We start from the raw sequence: 18,538 nt of genomic DNA, 5'->3' as shown, positions 1-18,538 counted from the left end.
CTTCCAATGTTTTGTTGTTACAGGTAGTGCTGCTATGATGACTTCATGTGTGTAGCTTTTCCTTTCCTTTACATTACCTACAGTGAAGAGATTCCCAGGAGTGAAATTAAAAGATAAGAAAGAATGTTATAGTTGGGATGAAATTAGCATTAGGAACAGAATTGAAGACAACGACCAGCCCTGCAAGGGCCCTTCCTCTGCAGGGAGAATTGTCAATCACATATTGACTGGTTTCATTGATTTTGTGGTGTTCCTGCTCATCATGAATATATCCACAGTCACCACATCTAGTGAGTCGCCGTGGGACAATTCTCACCATTTAAAATAAGCAATGTCAATCCTGCTGCTCCATCTTCTTGATCTTCTTCTACGCTGCTCTCACTGGCCTGTGCTCCTGCTATTGTGTTTACAGATAAAAAGTTTGTGAGTTGGGCATGGTGGCTCATGCCTATAATCCCAGCACTTTGGGAGGCCGAGATGAGTGGGTCACCTGAGGTTGGGAGTTCGTGACCAGCCTGACTAACACGGAGAAAATCCGAATCTACTAAAAATAAAAAATTAGCCGGGTGTGGTGACACTGTTTGTAATGCCAGCTACTTGGAAGGCTGAGGCAGGAGAATCTCTTGAACCTGAGAGGTGGAGGTTGTGGTGAGTTGAGATCGCACCACTGCACTCCAGCTTGGGCAACAATAGTGAAACCCCATCTCAAAAAACAAACAGTAAAAAGTGCAGAGCCATAGAAGGATCCAGGGTTTAAAGACTAGAGGTCTGGACTGAAGTTGTCTTCTGCTCACCACTTGTGTGGTTTTCCTTCAAAATGAAGACTGCCTTTCAGGGTTGTGGAAAAACTCAGTCAATACACGTGAAAATCTTAAAGAAAAGAAAAAATATGTACATACATGCTTAGAATTTTTTTTAAATTTCTACTATAGGGAGTGAACAGAACCAATCTAAAGGAGGATGCAACCCAGTCATCCCAAAAAAGTAACTCAAGAGGTATCTAGTAATTCAGGTAGATTATATATATATATATAGAAAGGAGTATTTTCAATTTCTGGTTCTGTAGACCCTCCTTCCCCAACCCTCATAACGGTCTCAGACACTCCAGAGAACTTGAATACTTGAGATGCAATGTGCTTTGGGTAACTTCTGTTTAATCTGCTCAGCTCAGCAAAGCTGAGAGTAAATATTCAAAAACACACAAGGGTTTTTCTAGAACAACCTCCCCATTTTGGAGACTTGCACACCAGCCAGAGCTTGCTTAGCTTGGCCTTAGCCACAGTCCTCCTTCCACTGCCTGGCCCCCGCCTGTTTCACATTGTCTGCTTCTAAGCAATGTAGCAAAGCAGATTCCAGGCCCTCCTGAGTTCCCCAAAGGTGCATTTCGATATGAATTCCCTTGATTTGCCATTCTCTTCTGCCTCTCCCTAACTTTAATGAATTTTTTCTAATTTTTGCCAGTATTTTCCACTTGAGGCTTTTATTATTTAGATGCCTTTTTCTTACCCTCATGTATCTGCATTTCCTTTGTAGAAGAGAAGAGGAGAGTGGCAGTTCCTGATTACTTGAGAACTGCAGGGTGAGTTCATAGTGCTTCTAAAACACCTCTTCATATACTACCCTTTAAGAGCAAGGCTGAGACTCAGGCATTGGTTTCTGCATTCTGCGAGGGGCTTCTCTTCCTAGCAGGACAACAGCGTCTGTAACAAGTACAAAGCCAGGAGCACTAGGAATGCACACTTCCCTCTGCATTCGTCGGAGCCTTCAGTAAATAAAAACCCCATGCCACCTTCTTTCTTTGTCTGGATGGAAGCAGCAGATGCTTTGTGCTGGCCGGGAGAGTTCCTTTCTTCACAAATGGGATGAATAAGAACACTCGACAGAGGAACACAAGGAGAACTGGAGGGAAGTGGATAATACTCACTTTGGAAAAAAATGCTTGTTGGGGTAGGAGGCAGATGTTTTTAAAAATGAAAATGACAGTAAATCAATGCACTCATAAAATATGAGAGGAGAGAGTTGGAAAATAACAATGAGGCTAGAGGGAGGCAAACAACATGTTGCAACCCGTGAGAAAAGAAGAAAATTAACAAGGTCTTTCTTTATGTAATGGTGTGTACCAGACAATGTACAGAAAACCATCTCTGATTTATTCGTTTCCCATGAGGGAAGTTGGGAAATGCAGAAGGCATGCATTTAAAGGGTTAAAGGGTTGTCTTGCTAGGCAGGGTTTTGACTTTTAGGGACAATTACAGAAAGGCATCTCTTCCTGGCTCCAGGAGCTGGCAATTACCAGGGAGATGCTGGCCTTGAGATTTGACTTGAGTAAAGACATCTGGATATTTTGCGTCTAGGAACACCTGAGTCCTTCCAGATAATGAGGAAGCTGCGAGGGAGATTCTCGGCTAGTCTGCAAAGTCATGGTGAACTTGTTTCTTTTGTGTTCCAGTGAACACCTTCTGTTTCTGTCCCACTAGCAGGCAGGAGGCCCTGGGGCAAGGCGGTGTAGGGGGGGCCTCAGAGTTGGCCCTATGCCAGGTATCCAGTACAAAATTTCAAAGGCAGGCAGGCAGGGCACCCCTTCCTTCCGTAAGGTTTCAACCTTAATAAAGTCTCAGCCCAAACTTTAGGTTTAGGAGGAAAAAGTAAGTCAATAAGCCTGCCCTAAGAATTGATAGCCTTCTCTCAGACAGGCTTGGGGACAAATTTACTGTCTCCGTGGTCTAGAAACCCCCAAGCTAAGAGCTACATATGAAAAATGGCCCTGGCAGGGGAAGGATTGATCTCAAGCAAGTATCACTGGGAAGATTAATTAGAGTAGCCACATGGGGAATTAAAAACTGATTCAGTGGGGGAGGATGGGGACCAACGTTAAATCATTTAGGTGCTCTCCCCAGCCCCACCCTCCCCTACCTCCCTTTCCCTCTCTTGTTAAATCTCTTCCTTGTCAAACCATTATTCATTTATGATAGTCATGGGAAATCTTCTTAGCCACTAAGAAGATTGCTGTAATCGCTCTCAACCTGCCTACACCCTATTTTTCACTTTGTTATGCTATCAAAATATGACTCACTCTTCCTTGATATTTTTTCTCAATCATAATGAGATCCCTCTCTCCTGTAGAGGAAGGATTTTCTTGAATTACTGAAAGACTTTCCAAATTAGGAAAAACATTAACAAAGGCACTCAGAAGGAAAGCTTTCTTCCCCAGACAGCGCCTGGGGCAGGCAGGTGATGCCTCCATGTCAGCCACACAGAGTTATTGGGATAAGATGTACGGTTTGGTTTCAAAACATGAGAGAAAGCTGGACAGAACTGTCATGAGGGGAATTTTCCACATGCCCAGGACAAGAGGGTTACATGCATGGACAGAAGGCCTGATTCATTATTGCCTGGACCACTACCAGAGGACTATGAAACTCGACTGTGGAGACATTGGTGATGTCACAAGGGCCCAGTACTCTCAGGCATTACTTCCTGTACCATTGAGCTCCTGTATCCCACACTCACTCCATAGCCTTCGTGGTATGGTTTCTGTTCCCACCACTTCATTAAAATTCTTTTCACACATGATCTGCCAAATCCAACAGCATTTTATCTACCCTCATTCCATTCTACATGTTAGTAGAAATGTGCAGTGTGGAATCTAACCTCTTCCTTGTTGAACTTCCTTCCTCTCTTGGGTTCCATGACATTACGATCCCAACAGTCTTATCCTGCATCCGTCTTTCTGCATGATTCCTCTTTCTTGTGCTTAGAAGATGGATACTCCAAGTCTCTGTCCTAGATGTCTTCTCTCACTGGGCAATTTAATCTGTTCTAACAAGTTTTACAACATCTCCAAAGTGAGTATTCCCAAAGATGTAATATTCACTGACAATATATATTGGACACTCACCACATGTTAGGTACTGGATTGAACCCAAAATTCAAAGTTGTGTATGGTTCAGTACCCTCTAATCATTCTCCAGTTATGCTCTCTTTTCTGAGCCTTGATTCTGCTGGACATTTCCATCACCACTGTTACTGAACTGAACTTGTCTGTCCACCTGGAGCAGCAAAGCCAAACACTGACATTGGGATTTGCAGGGAGAGAACATGAGACATTTATTGCAGAGCATCAAGCAAGGAGAATCAGGCAGCTCATGCTTAAGACCCCAACTCCCAGATGGCTTATGAATAAGGGTTTTGTTTTGTTTTTAGACAGAGTTTGCTCTTGTTGCCCAGGCTGGAGTACAATGGCGTGATCTCGGCTCACCGCAACCTCTGCCTTCCAGGTTCAGTGATTCTCCTGCCTCCGCCTCCTGAATAGCTGGGATTACAGGCTCCCCCCACCATGCCCAGCTAATTTTTGTATTTTTAGTAGAGATAAGGTTTTCACCATGTTGTCCAGGCTGGTCTCAAACTCCTGACCTCATCATCTGCCCTCCTTGGCCTCCCAAAGTGCTGGGATTACAGGCATAAGCACCACATCTAGACACGAATAGTTTTTAAGGACAGGGAGGCAGAGATTGAAGGCAAAGTTGTAAGTCAATATATGGAGGATATACATTGGTTTGACCTAAAAAGCAAGGATACCTCAGATTGGGAGCTCACAGGCTTTAAAGATTTTCTGATTTGCGATTGGTTAAGGAAGAAAAGCTTTGTTTAAAAATTTGGGGTCACTAGGAAGATGGGTTAGGTCTGGCTCCTGGGTGTGACCTCCTCTAGGCCCCTCAGGAAGAACTTCAGAACTAAGAACGGTGGTTTAGTCCTCAGTTTCCCTCCTCTGAAGTCTGTGCCAGCAGGCGGCATCTCTCATGTGGTTGGGTCCGGTTTTCTGAAAAACAACTCAGGGATATATGTTAAGATGTTATCTTTAGTTTCTGCAGGGAACCAGATATTTTGTGACTCTAAATTTCTTGGCAATTGTTTTAAGCTACTACTTCCTTCTTGTTTATCAGGTTGCTCACTTACCTCTCAAGGCTACCTAAGGTGCCTTGAATTTCCCTCGAAGGAACTGGAGATTTTCCTTTCTTTCCAAGCTTGGTGGGGTGTACCCAGCTGGCCCCTAAGAGGGGTCCCTGCTTTCCCTCCCTGCCTCATAGACATCTCAAACATGTTATGTCTGAAACCAACCTCATTTTATTTTTCTCACAATCTGCCTACCATTCATCTGTTCTTTACCTCTGTTCTTGGCATTTCTGTTTTCCTGGAGACACTAACTGGGACCCTCTCAATTACCTTTTGTTTCTTCTTCCTCATTCATATTCAATCAGTCAAGTCCTATTGCTTTGAGCAGTTAAAAGTTTTTCTCTCTCATTCTGTCTACTCTGTAGTTCAGATTCTTATCTTCTCTTACTTGAGCAATCATGGTAAGTTTCTAATTACTTTCCCCGTCTCTAATTTCTGATCATCTAAATGCATCGTCAAAGTTTTCTTTTGAAACCAATGGTCAGATTGGTCTCAAAAACCTCCAGTGATTTTCTATTGCCTGAAGAATAGTTTTTTAAATTACAGAACAATTATTATCTATCATCAAACTATCCTTCCAGATTCATCTTGATTACCTCCTTTCAATTGCTCCAGGTGAGTCTGCATTCCTAACTTTCCATCTGTTTTCACATGGACCTTTGTTCATAGCCATGCTGTTAGCCTTGATCTTTACTCATGTAAATTATGCTCATTTGTTAAGAGTGAGTGGGAAGGCAATCAAGTATGAGCCCTAGGTGTTCGGCCTAAGGAAGTGGGCAAATGGGAATACTATTTGCTGAGACAGGTTTTAACAAAGAAAAGATACTGATGCAGAGGTTGGGGGTGCAGGTGGGAATGAGGGGGCGTCTCTGTAGTTTGGTCATGTTGAGTGTGAGATTTTGATTAGACATGCAAACAGAGATGCTGAGGAGGCAGTATGTGTTTAAATTGAATTGTGGGCTGAGCATGGTGGCTCACGCCTATAACCCCAGCACTTTTGGAGGCCAAAATGAAAGAATTGCTTGAGGCTGAAGTTTGAGACCAGACTGAGCAACATAGTGAGATTCTGTCTCTACAGAAAAAAAAAAAGAAAGGAAATAACTGGGCAAGGTGATGCATGCCTGTAGTCCCAGCTACTTGGGAGCCTGAAGTGGGAGGATCACTTGAGCCCAGAAGTTCAAGACTGCAGTGAGTTATGATTGTGCCACTGTAGTCCAGGCTGGGTGACAGAGCAAGACCCTGTCTCAGAAAAAATAGTAATAAATAGATCTGGAGGGTTTTATAGATTGTATTTAAAGTCACAGAACTATGTAAGAACAAGTAATGATAGAAGAGTATTTAACAGAGAGAGAGAGCCAATGAACACAGCTCTAGGTACTCTAACATTTAGAAGTCTCTAGGGGAGGTAAATCCAACCAATGATCTTGAAAAGGCACAGTTGACAAGGTAAGAGGAAAACCAGGTGAGTGTGCAGAGTTCTAGAGGAGAAAATGCTCAAAGAAAGAGCAGTGGTCTGCCAGGTTAGATGCTGCAGGGAGCTTGAATATGATGAGATAACGTACTAACTACTGACCTTAGCCAGACACAGGTCATCAACGACTTTGGTAGGAGCAGAGTCAGTGGTAAAGTGGGACAAAGCAGGGGTAAGTGTCCTGGTAATCTGGCTCTCCAAAACACAAAAACAAAATCCTGATTTATAGCATCTGCCAATTTTCCATGGAATAAATATTCCCGATGAGCTGGTTTCAAGCTAACAATATGATGTCACTGAACTCAAAGTTGGGAAGAGATGCCGCGGTGGGCTCCTGCCAGCAGCTCCAGCACACGTGGGACTGAAGCCTGACTGTGTGGACAGACCACAGGAGAGGAAGTCATGGGAGGCAGCAAGAATTAACCACCTTTGAGAGGAGTTTTGATCAAAGGTCAGTAACCTTTCAAATGATTTGCACAAATCATCTTAGTCCCAATAACAACCCTGCAAGGCAGTTACTAATATCTCCCTTCTACAGGTGATAAGACTGAAAAGTATGGATCACCGTGCGTAAGGAGCATATGTTGGATTCCCTCAGTCCAGATATCAAACCAAGTAATGCTAACAGAACATAGAACCCTCTTTCTTCCCTTTTCTTGGTGTCTTGTGATTAAAATAGAGCAACTTTTAGCTAATGCTCAGGCTGATCTTTCACTCTTTCTATTGAGTATTATTCACTATTTAGATAGACACAGAAATAATACATCAACAGAAGTAGCTTGTGTTTAACATGATGAAATTCTCATGGCTGTCCTTGAAACACTGGGAGCTGATGAGCATCACACTGTTAATTTGTGATTTGTTTAATTGGTACTTGGCAACAGAGTCCATCTTTGACAAGGCTGCAACTTCCTTAAAGGTTTATATTTAGGATCCTCCTTCTTTCTACATTATTTTCTCTCCCTTTAAGCACTTTCAATCTTCAACCTAGATACCCAGTACTTTTACTGCAATCTGACTTCTCATAGATATATGACAGATTAATCTGCCCATGAATGAGACCAACTCTCTTTCCAACACCCTTCCTTGTTGTGTAGGAAGCCAGAAGACCCACCTTGAATGTGAATAAGTTAAATTCCTTCCTAAAATGCCAGTGATGTTGGATTTTTGCCTGGCGGTGTCTGATCTATGGAAAAATTTATGAAAAATAGAAGAAGGTGTTGGTCAATTCAGTTCATCCTTGTGCCTGGTGTTTCAGGAAGAGGAGGAGGAAAATGAGGAGAAAGGGGAGAAGGAGGAGGATGTAGGAGGTGCTAATCTTCTGATTCACAACCCTTGTACTCCCTCACTTAAGATGGGAAACCTGAGCAAAATAATCCAAAAATGACTAAAAATTGATGTATTGTTTAAGAACCAATATATCAAAACATCCACGTAAATAACTATCTTTCTTTTCAGTTTTCAGGTGATGACAGCCTTACTTTTGGTAGCCTAATTCCTCTTCTGAAATTGTCTTCAGATCCAATTATCATACCACATGTGAGTACCAATCTCATCTAGATGGTCACCTCTTTTTTTGACTTGAGGGGTATCGCTCATTTTGATTACCTTCCTAATAGTAGTAATAGCTATGGAATATTTTCAGACACTGTCTTAAGCATTTTAAATGTATTACTTTGTTTAATTCTGTGACAGTCTTATGACAGCAATCCTATGACAAAATAAATCAGTCAGAAAACTGGAACCCTTGCTAAGCATTCTAAACAGATTGTGACTTAATACAAGGAATTTCCAGTTGGGAAGGGCTAGAGAATAAAATGTTAAGAAAGGCCACCGCTCACTTTCAGGTTCACCATGTGGCCTGGCAAATTACGAAATTGCTCCTACTGCCCAGGTTAGGAAATTACAAGGAGCCTTTACCAATGGTCATAACCTACAGCACAAAGGTGAGTGGGTTTAAGGAGAGTGCCTTGAGGCCACGGCACAGCCTCGTAATGCCTGGGCTCCACACATCTCTGCACGACTGCACCGCCATCAAGCTAATATAGGTTCAGCCTCCCAGTTCAAAATTCACATCAGAGCATCTCATTCTATTTCCAAGAAACCTGGAGACAAGGTAACATGGGAAATGTTCTTTTCTGTGATATGGGAAAGATATCAGAAGAGACTAGAAATGAAAACTGTCTGCCAAAAATATCCATCACTGTTATTGCTCCCATTTTTAGATGATTAACCTGAATAAATCGCCACCGAAATTAAACAGTACAGCCATGCTTTGAATACAGAGCTTCTCTAATTCAAACTCATGCTCTTACCCATGAAAGTGTACTTGGCTGCGGTTGACATCAGGTTGTTTTCAGTGAATACATATGCCTTCAAAAATAGATATGAAGCTATTAAAGGTTTTCGAAAATTGTTTTGAAGTGAACTTTAAAAGAGGAGCTCCAAAAATCTTTTGCATTACAGTGGTATTCTAAGAGAAAAACAAAAGCCTTCCCAAGCTGTTAGAACCATTTGTGGCTGTATGAATTATGAAACTTCCAACAACTCAACGTTTCTTCTCAGGCATGACATATAGCATCTTTGCTCACATTCCATTGGTCAAACCACATTTCAAGGCCAACATCAGTGGAGTAGGACGAACATTCCTCACTGGAGGTACATAGGTCCTGTAACAGTGGTCAGTACAGAAAGGTGGGAAGTGGCCAGGTATGGTGGCTCATGCCTTTAATCCCAGCACCAAGGTGGGTGGATCACTTGAGGTCAGGATTTTGAGACCAGCCTTGCCAGTATGGTGAAATCCTGTCTCTGCTAAAAATACAAAAAACAAAACACAAGGACACACACACAAAAAACATTAGCCGGATGTAGTGGCAAACACCTGCAGTCTTGGCTGCTTAGGAGGCTAAGGGCACAAGAATCAATTGAGCCTGGAAGGCAGAGGTTGGAATGAGCTGAGATCACTGCACTGCATGCCACACATCTCTGCACACACTTCCTTGTCACCTGGGCAACAAAGTGAGACTCTGTCTAAAAAAAAAAGGAAGAAAGAAAAAGTGGAAAGTAAATGTTTGGAAATAGAAAATAATTGGTTGCAGCAATTTATCAAAAAATAATAGGAAAGGAAAGAAACAAACTAGTCAAGGAACAAGTATAATAACAGCAAAATGAAAAAGTAAGAGATCAAAAATATAAATATGTCAGTTCATGCATTAGACTCAGGACAAAATTAAAAGGAAAGACTTCTCTTAAAGAAAAAGGAAAGAGACTTTTGGGACTGAAAATACGGGAGTTTGCAAACCACACATACTGTGTCAGGGAAGAATATAGTTAGAGATTGCTCAGGTTAATTAAATGTGCTCAAATCTGTAAAACCCAATCATTTATATATAAGCTTGCTCAAGGGGCTAGCTGAAGTCATCCTAGAGCCAGAGGTGATCTTTAGAAAACTGTAAAGGGCAAGCATATAAAAGGAGAAAAATATATTGCATATCATTTAATTCCTTTTTCTTTTTGTTTGTTTTAATATGATGAATAAATTCACATAGTAAAACACTTCTTACTGTTTGCTTCCAGAAAAATGTATGACCGTGCACTAGTTCCAATAATACATAATACGTATTATTGGATGACCAAGTGGAACTTATTCCAGAAATGCAAGGCTGGTTAAATATTAGTAAATTCATTAATGTAATTCAACATATGAGAGGAAAAACAGTATAAGATATAGCTGTAGATGCTGAGAAAAGTTTTGACAAAATTGACACCCAAGTATGATTCAAAACCCTGAAAAAACAATAGAAGTCAGGATATTTCCTAAATAAAAAAACATAAAAGTATCTCAATATCTGTCCATGTCAGCTCCCAGACTAGCATCTTATTTGATGAAGAGACACTGGAGGGACTCCTGCTAAGTTTGAGACCAATGAAGTCACTATCATTTCACACTGTATTTGAAGTATTCGCCAACAATTTAACATATATAAATCTAATACTCTTTATATGCGGAAATCATAACCAATTAGAAGATATGATGAAAACAAAGACCTCATCTACAATAACCAAAAGAGGTATAAAATACTTAGATATAATTTTAACAAGAAATGTCTAATAACTATATAAAGAAAACTTGGAAACACTCCTGGAAGACATGAGGACCAGATTAAACAGATGGAAAATCATACTGTATTCTTGGATAGAATGATCTGAGATCACTGGGACTTTGGGAGACCAACTTTGCACACACTGCCACCCTGCCCTGGCCTCAGCAAAGGGGTGATGTGAGAGGACATTTCCGTGTACTGCCCCTTCATTAAGTCCTGTGACTCTGTACCTGAGTGACTATAGGGTTAGGGAAAGTAAAGGGATTGATTGTAGCTATAAGTTATTCTGGGTGCTAAATATGACTATTCTTGGAATCCAAGAGAGAAGAAAAACAAGTTAAAATGTGTATGGGGGTGCTTTCACAGTCTCGCCTCCTGTATTGAAATCTGCCCTCTATTTTTTCTTGAAAAGAGACCCACTTTCCTCTATCTTAAGTAATACAATTTTATTTATTTATTTTTTTTGAAAAAATCCTGCCACCTCACAGGATTAGGACTCTACTTTCTTCCACTACCTAGTTTAGTAATCCAATCTAGTCTCCAATTCTGAACAATTCAGTGAAGGTAAATATTGCTGGAGGTAAATAGGGGTGGTGGGATCTTTAGCAAAGCAGTTGGCCTTTACCACTTCAAGCTCAGCACTGACCACCTCCACCTCCCCCTCAGCTCTCTCACCTGCGCTGAGGTCTACATAAGCGACTTTATGCTTGCTGTGACCCTCCAATGGACATCTACTAGATAAAACATACTGGCTTGCATCACAGAGTTCACAATTTAAATCCACAGTAATTAAAAGAAACATTTTCTTCAGTGCAACATAATCTCCAGAAGTTCGCTTGCCTGTAATGGAGATAACGTTGATGAGGGAGAATAGCCTCCTGCTTTCAGGCTCAGCCCAAGCTCTCCTGATCCACAGGAAACAGGCTTTAACGTGGTACAACACACCCATCAACTTTCAGTGGTCAGCTTTGGGCAGCAGGTAGATCTGGGCAAACAGAAATGGCCCAGGGCCGGATAAACTCCCAGTGGGATATAGTCCCCCATTCATCACTGTACATTGACAATGGCATCTGGTAAGGGGATATATACATATATATATATATATATATTTTTTTTTTTCTTCCTCCAATTATACATCACAAAAGGTATAGAAGTAGACTTACCAAAATGTTTATACTTATTGCCAGGTGGCTGGAAATATACCAGGTTTATTTTTCTTCTTCTTCTTTTTGCTGAGTTTTGCTGATTTTTCTGCAATAACCCTGGCTTATCTTGCAATTACAAATAAGTTTTAAAAGGATAAAATGAGGAAGAACAAAGCTAGGGAAAAGAGGATGCCTCACTGCAGGTAAGCGTTGTTCGTGCACAAGCACCGTCAAGGGAATCTGAACAAACCAGTGAATTAAATAACATTGGACAGTAAAGGCTAAGGATGTCATGCCAGCCCTGTATGTTAGGTTTCTCAGTTTACTAACTACTTGTTGGGCTCCAATGATGTGCTAAGGGCAGGAAACAGAAAAATAATTAAGACACAGCCTTGAGCTCCAGGGAATTATGACTTCATGCACTACCTCTGTGGTCTCGACTCTTTTCTCCACATGGCCTCAAAGCGTGCATTCACACATCCTCCCTACATTGTTGTATCTCCTTAGTTATGATTTAACAATGTACACAATGGACAAGGCAGCCACTTGGAGCTGGTGTGTTTGGAGTTCTGCAGGCCCGGGTACTCTATGATAGTCTCCATCCAGATCGTTGCAAATATATCATTAGAGAATTGCATTCCACAGTGAATTTTATTTATTATTTTTAAATATTTGAAATAATTTCCCCATAGGGCAAAGAGTTTGTCTTTTTTAAGGTTGAATCCCCAGCACCTAAAAAGATGCCCAGCATGTAGACAATCAATCGATGCTTGTGGAAAGGGAAAAAAATTACTTTAGCAATGGAAGAAATGGAAGTAACGCCCGTATGTTCAACTGTGTTTTATCTAATACCATTGAGCCTACTCAGGTATTCTTGTGAAGTTATAAATTCTAACCTGAAAATTATTTTCAAATATGGTGATTTTTAAATAAGTAATGACTTAAATGTGTAGAAGAATTGACATAATGGAATGCCAATAACCCCTTGTTAATTTAGATGTTGGCGGGAGTATTTTGTGTATGATCTAAAGCTCATACTTTTTTCATATTTTAGATATTCTCATAAACGGTTTGTTGTGTGTGTCCTCACACACATAATAATAATCAAATGTAATAATAAAATGTCCCAGTAGCAATGTGGAGTGTGGAGAGACAATGAAGGTAGACTGCATGGAGGAGGGGGCATGGATGGGGATTAGGAAGGAAGGCAGCTTCTTATCTACTTTATTTAACCAACACGAGCTTCCCAGTCCTCATGGGCTGGGTCCTTCTCTAGGGTGACTGCCTGACACTGGTTTTATTCAAGCCTGCTGCAGGAGTCTTCATGAACCTTTGTTCACAACTCCGATCAGCAGAGAAAGGAAGTCCGCTTTCAACTCCTCTCCAGTATCCCTGTGGGTGGCTTCCTTCTACCATATGTTCCTCCGAAGCTGTGCTGCCCAGCCACTTGCCTTGGGGCTCGGTGCAAATGCATCTTGGAACTGAAGTGCTGGGGAAGACAAAAGTGCTGCTTCCAGATGGCACCAAATTAGCCTCTTGAGATCTGCATTTGCCGAGAATATGCTTATAGGGGAAGAAAACAAAGGAGTCCCTGGAGATTTTAAACAGACTAGGGCTGTGGATGGGAAATGGGGGAGGTAGGGAAGAAAGCTGAAGGAAGAGCCTGGAGAAGGCAGTAGGGCAAGGGAGGGGGGCATCTGTCTCAAACCCAACCACAGCCAACTCTCGTCTCCTCCTGGCCATTTACAAGGAAGCCAGTTTCATTACCAGAGAACACAAATTATCAGTATGATTTAAACATAATGATCTGATTAATTTAAACCTGAATCTGATTGCCTTTAATATTGAAACACTGGCTCTAGCAATGCCTTCATTGTTTATTTTGTGCTTTCCATGAGTCAGGCATTATCACATTTAATTCACAAAGTCACACTGAGGGGTGGGCATGATTACAGTTTCTATATTGCAGGTAAGGACACAAAGATTTAGAGAAGTTTCAAAAACGTAAAAACCATCTAAGATGACACACCTAGTAGGTGGCACCTCTGAGATGTGTACCCGGGGTTGTGAAAGCAAAGTCAGTGTTGATAACCTCAGTGCTCAACTGCCTCCGTGTAACTGAAGCTGTGCCTCCTGCCCGGTGCCTTCTCTGCTTCCCAGAACCATCACCCTTTTCCCTGAGTTCTTCCTTATTGGCTGAGGGACACCAGACCTTTCATAATCCTGGTTTGTCTTCTCAGGTTCTCAGTGACCTAGTGCTTCACGTTATACTTGATCGTGTCACCCAAATAGTGTTGGGTTGATTATCGTTTTCTTTGTTTTATCAGGAATGACAAACAAGAAGCTGTGTTGGGTGAGTGTCCCCAGAAGCTGATCCTGAGACAAAGATTTTGGTGCAAGTGGTTTATTTGGGAGACCATTCCCAGAAGTAGCTGTGGAGGACTGGGGAGGTGAGACAGACAAGAAAGGCATTCAGTGGTATTGAGGAGGTGACTGCTGTGAGCAACTGAGACTTGACTTGCTGGTGAACTCTGGGAGAGGCTGCAGAGCACACCTGCGAATATTCCCCTCCAATGGGTGAGGATGTTAGGGATGTTTATCTTCCCACTCTCACCTATCAGAGGGATTTACTACACAGCACTCCCAGCTTCCCCGACGTGCCGATCAAGAGAAAGCGCCTCGGCTGAAGTTGCAGGTGCTTGCAGCAGGATGCACTGAATAAAGAGATCTATGGGGCTGAGCAGGCAGGCGCCCATGGAGCTCTCTGTTCCTGCATCTGTAGCCTTTGAACTCCCTCTCCAGACCACGACGGAATCGCTCAACTCTCACAGCCCTCCTTTCTGCTGAGCCTAGATAAGAATTCAGAATCTTTCTCAAAAGCCATTCTCTAGGTAGCAACTTCCCATTGATTAGAGTTGGTGCTCAAGACAGAGCCCATGTTAAATCCTTTCTATCCAGTCTTACATTTAACCTTGAAGGACTTCTGCTCTGCCATTCAAAGATGACCTCTTATGTCACCTTAGTAATAATATTCTATGACTACATGACCCTATTTGTCTGTGAATGTGTCTTTTGTTGCATTAGCTTTCTTACAAGTTTTTCTCTACACCGTAGAGTCAACTAAACATGTCGAGTCTTTTTCAAAACAATTGCTATTATTGGTTTCCTATGTCATGTGTCAGTGCAGCTGACTTTCTAAACCTGAGTTTAGGATTTCCCATTGATTCCTTTTAAATTTTATCAAGTTAGTTCAGGTTGATCATTCCAGCTTGTTAGAGGTTTTTTTGCAACGCAATTCTGTTATCCAAGAAATGAGTCATCTCCCCTAGCTTTTGGCAGCTGCAAATTTGATAATCAGGTTGGTTTTATTTTCACAAAAAAATTGTTTAAAATATTTAGCAGGATGGGACCAAGGACAGACCCTTGACTAGCGAACTTCCTCCTGCGGCACGTCATCCATTATTAATGGAAAGGTAAGTCCTGTAACCTGGGGTCACTGAGAGTGTCCAGGGTGGGGGTGTTTGAGGTTGCCGTGCTGGCTGGATTCTCAACCATCTGAACCAGTCTAATGGAGAAACAACCCTGGGCTCTTTCCCCATCAGGAATGTTGGTCAGATGGATCCAGCTCTTTTCCCTTGATGCATTCCCACAACTAAAATGGAAATGATGATCTCTCTCATGACACTCGTAGAGCTCTCTGAGTGAGATCTCTGGCTGAAAGCTGGTACGCAACCCTAACTTAGGCACTACTTCACGATTGCTACCGTGGTTTCTAAAGCACCTTTCCTTTCTTCCTCCTGTGGCTCGGTGTGCCCTGTGTTTCTCCTTCAGCATTTTCCTGTGGCTAGCATCTGCTCTGTTCTATTCTGACTCTCCCTCCCGAGAGCTAGCCAGCTGTCCACGCCGGGTGAGGCTTTGGGAGGACATGGGGTCCGAATGCGCTTGCATGTGTGTGAGATGGTGTGTGTCCGGGAGCGTCTGTGGAAGAGGAAGGCGAAAGGAGGTTCCAGCTGGCCTGGTGTGCATGAAGCATGTTTGTGCACCATCAGCAAATTTCCAACAGGTGCCATTCATGTCAGTCGATGCAAGAGGCCCCTTGGCCCTGGCTGCTTGCACCACTCTGGGCGGTTGTCCAAAGCAGCGCTCTCTGTGCCTCTCGCAATGTCAGTGGCTCCCTCCAGGCTGCTCGGCTTGTCCTCCTTAGAGCCTCCGGCAGGCCCTTTCATCCTCAGCAGCACTTCTCAGGGGAAGGGACAGATCTAGAGTGGATTGGTAGAAACAGCACAGAGACAAGACTCCTCTTTAGGTCTGATGGCCTTTTCCAGAGAGAGAGCAGACTCTTTCAGCTAGTGCTTGCAATCTGAAACCCTAGACACCTTGGGCTTCCCCCCTTGCCCAATTCCACAGAATTATGATGTTCATCGACATGCATAATTTATGAAAGAATACACAAAAAAGAGATTTGCACATGTGAAAGTTTTATAAAATATGTAAGGTAGCCTTGTGATTTGTGAAGCTTTTCTATGTCCCCGTATCCGTTTCAGGTACATCGACAGACACACACCCTCACATTTGCTGCAGTTCACATCTGTTGGGCCGGACTGAAGGACACGGCCTAATTGCCTGTTATCATGAATAAATAATGCAAGCAGAACAACAAAGAAGAACGGGAAACACAGAGTGGTGCAAAGCCTCTGTGCATATGCTATTCGGAATTTCTTTTCTTAGGTTCTCCAGTTCTGTTCCATTTATCTGAGTACCAGAGGGCTAAGCCATAGATACAAGGTCCTCTGCTCTGCGACCAGCCACATGTGTCTGCTCCTGTGCACTCTACTCTAGAATGGACACACTCTGTAACATAGTTTGAATGTCTGACTCTCCAAATCTCATGTTGAAATGTGACCTCCAGTCCTTCAGTGGGAGGCATTTGAGTGATGGGGGCAGACCCCTCATAAATATGTTGGTGCTGTGCTTGTGGTAATGAGTGAGCTTTCACTCTTAGTTCACATTAGAGCTGGTTGTTTAAAAAGAGCCGGGCCCCTCCTCCTCTTTCCTGCTGCTCCCTCTCTCCCCAGGTGTCATGACAGCTCCCCGTTCGCCTTCCACCGTGATTGTAAGCTTCCTGAGGCCTCACGAGAAGCTGAGCAGATGTGAGTGTCATACGCTAGTACAGCCTGTAGAACGATGAGCCAAATAAACTTCCTTATATAAATTACCCAGCCTCAGGTGTTCTTTCGTAGCAACGCAAAATAGGTTAACAGACGTTGGCTACTGACCTTCCACAGTGAAGAGAGGATATTAGATATGAGCGTGTTGTCATCCATAAAGCATGGTGCTGATACCTAAAACTGTTCGGTTCTTTCTGGGTGATGCAACCCATTTATGTACAGGTGGCAGTTCTTCTGAGGCTACGTGATGTGGAAGGGACTGTCCTTTTCCCGTTTGGCTACACAGAATGGCTGTGCTCACTGTTGCAAACAAGTATCATACATGTAAAGGAAAAAGAGTGACTCTGGCTGGGCGTGGTGGCTCATGCCTATAATCCCAGCAATTTGGAGGCTGAAGTGTGTGGATCACAAGGTCAAGAGATCAAGACCATCCTACCCAACATGGTGAAACCCTGTCTCTACCAAAAATAGAAAAATTAGCCAGGGGTGGTGGCACGCAACTGTAGTCCCAGCTACTCGAGAGGCTGAGGCAGGAGATTGCTTGAACTTGGGAGGCGGAGGTTGCAGTGAGCCGAGATCACACCACTTCACTCCAGTCTGGCAACAGAGTGAGACTTCGTCTCAAAAAAAAAGAGTGACTCCAAGCAAGAATAGTCCCAGCGGCTCTCCCTGTGCTCCCTGTCTGTTCTCTTATTCCACTTGGTACTACCCAACTTCTTTACCATATATGCATTCACCTAGAGCACTGTAGCATCTCAACTCATTTGATCCTCACAATGAACCTTGTAAAGTCTGGAAGGCGGCTTTGTTCTCATTTTAGAAATAATGACTTTGGTGTTCCCTGGAATCTCAAACACATGCAGTTTGCACCCATACTTCTTTCACAGCAGGATGAGTAACTGAAAAATTAGCAGTAGTGCTGTTGCTTTTTCTGGGTTGGCTTATCAGCAAAAAAGAGAGAGTGTGGAATTGCTGCTTCACCCTCACGGGAAGCGCTGGCAGCGCAATGTGGGCTGAGTTCAGGCCCACTCAACCCCTGGTCATGTAGACAGCTACAGTGCACAGAAGATATTTACAGTGCACAGATGTTTCATTCGTGGCCGACTTTAAGATAGTGAGGATATTTTCCCAGAAACTATAATTTCCAGTTTCTCCTGGAAAAATTGGAAGCTCTGAACCTGGAGATGGCAGGGCTTCAAGGTCGGAGTCTGGCAGTGGGGAGTGGGGAGAGAGGGGGCACTAGCAGGTGTCCCTCGGGTACCTTCACATTCCCCAACAGCCTGAGCACTGGCAGCGCAGCCTCTGAGGCCTGAACAGCAGAAACCCTTCTCTAGTTTCCTTGGCTGTGTTAGCCAGGAGGATTTCATGAAATCCCAAAAGGGAAGAAAGCAGAGAGGGGTCCCTGAAAAGTGGTCGAGATTGAATCTTTAACCAAACTTGATAAATGAGGGTTTTGTTTAAAAATTTTTGTTTAAAATTATTTATTTATTCAATTTATTTATTTGTTTGTTTCTTTGTTTTAGATGAAGTCTTGTTCTTGTCCTCCACACTGGAGTGCAATGGTGTGATCTCGGCTCACTGCAACCTCTGCCTCCCAGGTTCAGGCGATTCTCCTGCCTCAGCCTCCCTAGTAGCTGGGATTACAGGCACCTGCCACCATGGGATTGTAGGTACCTGGCTAACTTTTGTATTTTTAGA

General features: G+C 42.8%; 2 long non-coding RNA genes across 4 annotated transcripts in view; one reads left to right on the top strand and one right to left on the bottom strand.

The window, feature by feature from the left end:
- Window positions 1-3,876: 3,876 nt before the first annotated feature.
- Window positions 3,877-8,084, bottom strand: LOC118149527 (uncharacterized). Its single transcript, XR_004737067.3, has 3 exons — window positions 7,906-8,084; window positions 7,539-7,610; window positions 3,877-4,819 (listed from the first exon to the last, which is right to left on the bottom strand). It is a non-coding gene; the product is annotated as an uncharacterized LOC118149527 (long non-coding RNA).
- A 185-nt stretch (window positions 8,085-8,269) lies between these two features.
- Window positions 8,270-18,538, top strand: part of LOC118149506 (uncharacterized) — a 34,026-nt gene continuing 23,757 nt past the window's right edge. For 2 of the 3 annotated variants that reach the window (XR_004737026.3, XR_013530013.1), the window contains exons 1-3: window positions 8,270-8,540; window positions 14,000-14,025; window positions 15,072-15,145. This is a non-coding gene — a long non-coding RNA (uncharacterized LOC118149506). The remainder of the gene's footprint in view (window positions 8,541-13,999; window positions 14,026-15,071; window positions 15,146-18,538) is intronic. The other variant, XR_013530014.1, reaches the window with a different exon arrangement.

Source organism: Callithrix jacchus, chromosome 19 (genome assembly GCF_049354715.1).
Source record: "Callithrix jacchus isolate 240 chromosome 19, calJac240_pri, whole genome shotgun sequence".
Classification (NCBI taxonomy): Eukaryota; Metazoa; Chordata; class Mammalia; order Primates; family Cebidae; genus Callithrix; species Callithrix jacchus.
The sequence above is the reverse complement of the archived record's forward strand: the minus strand, read 5'-3'. Positions and strand labels throughout refer to the sequence as shown.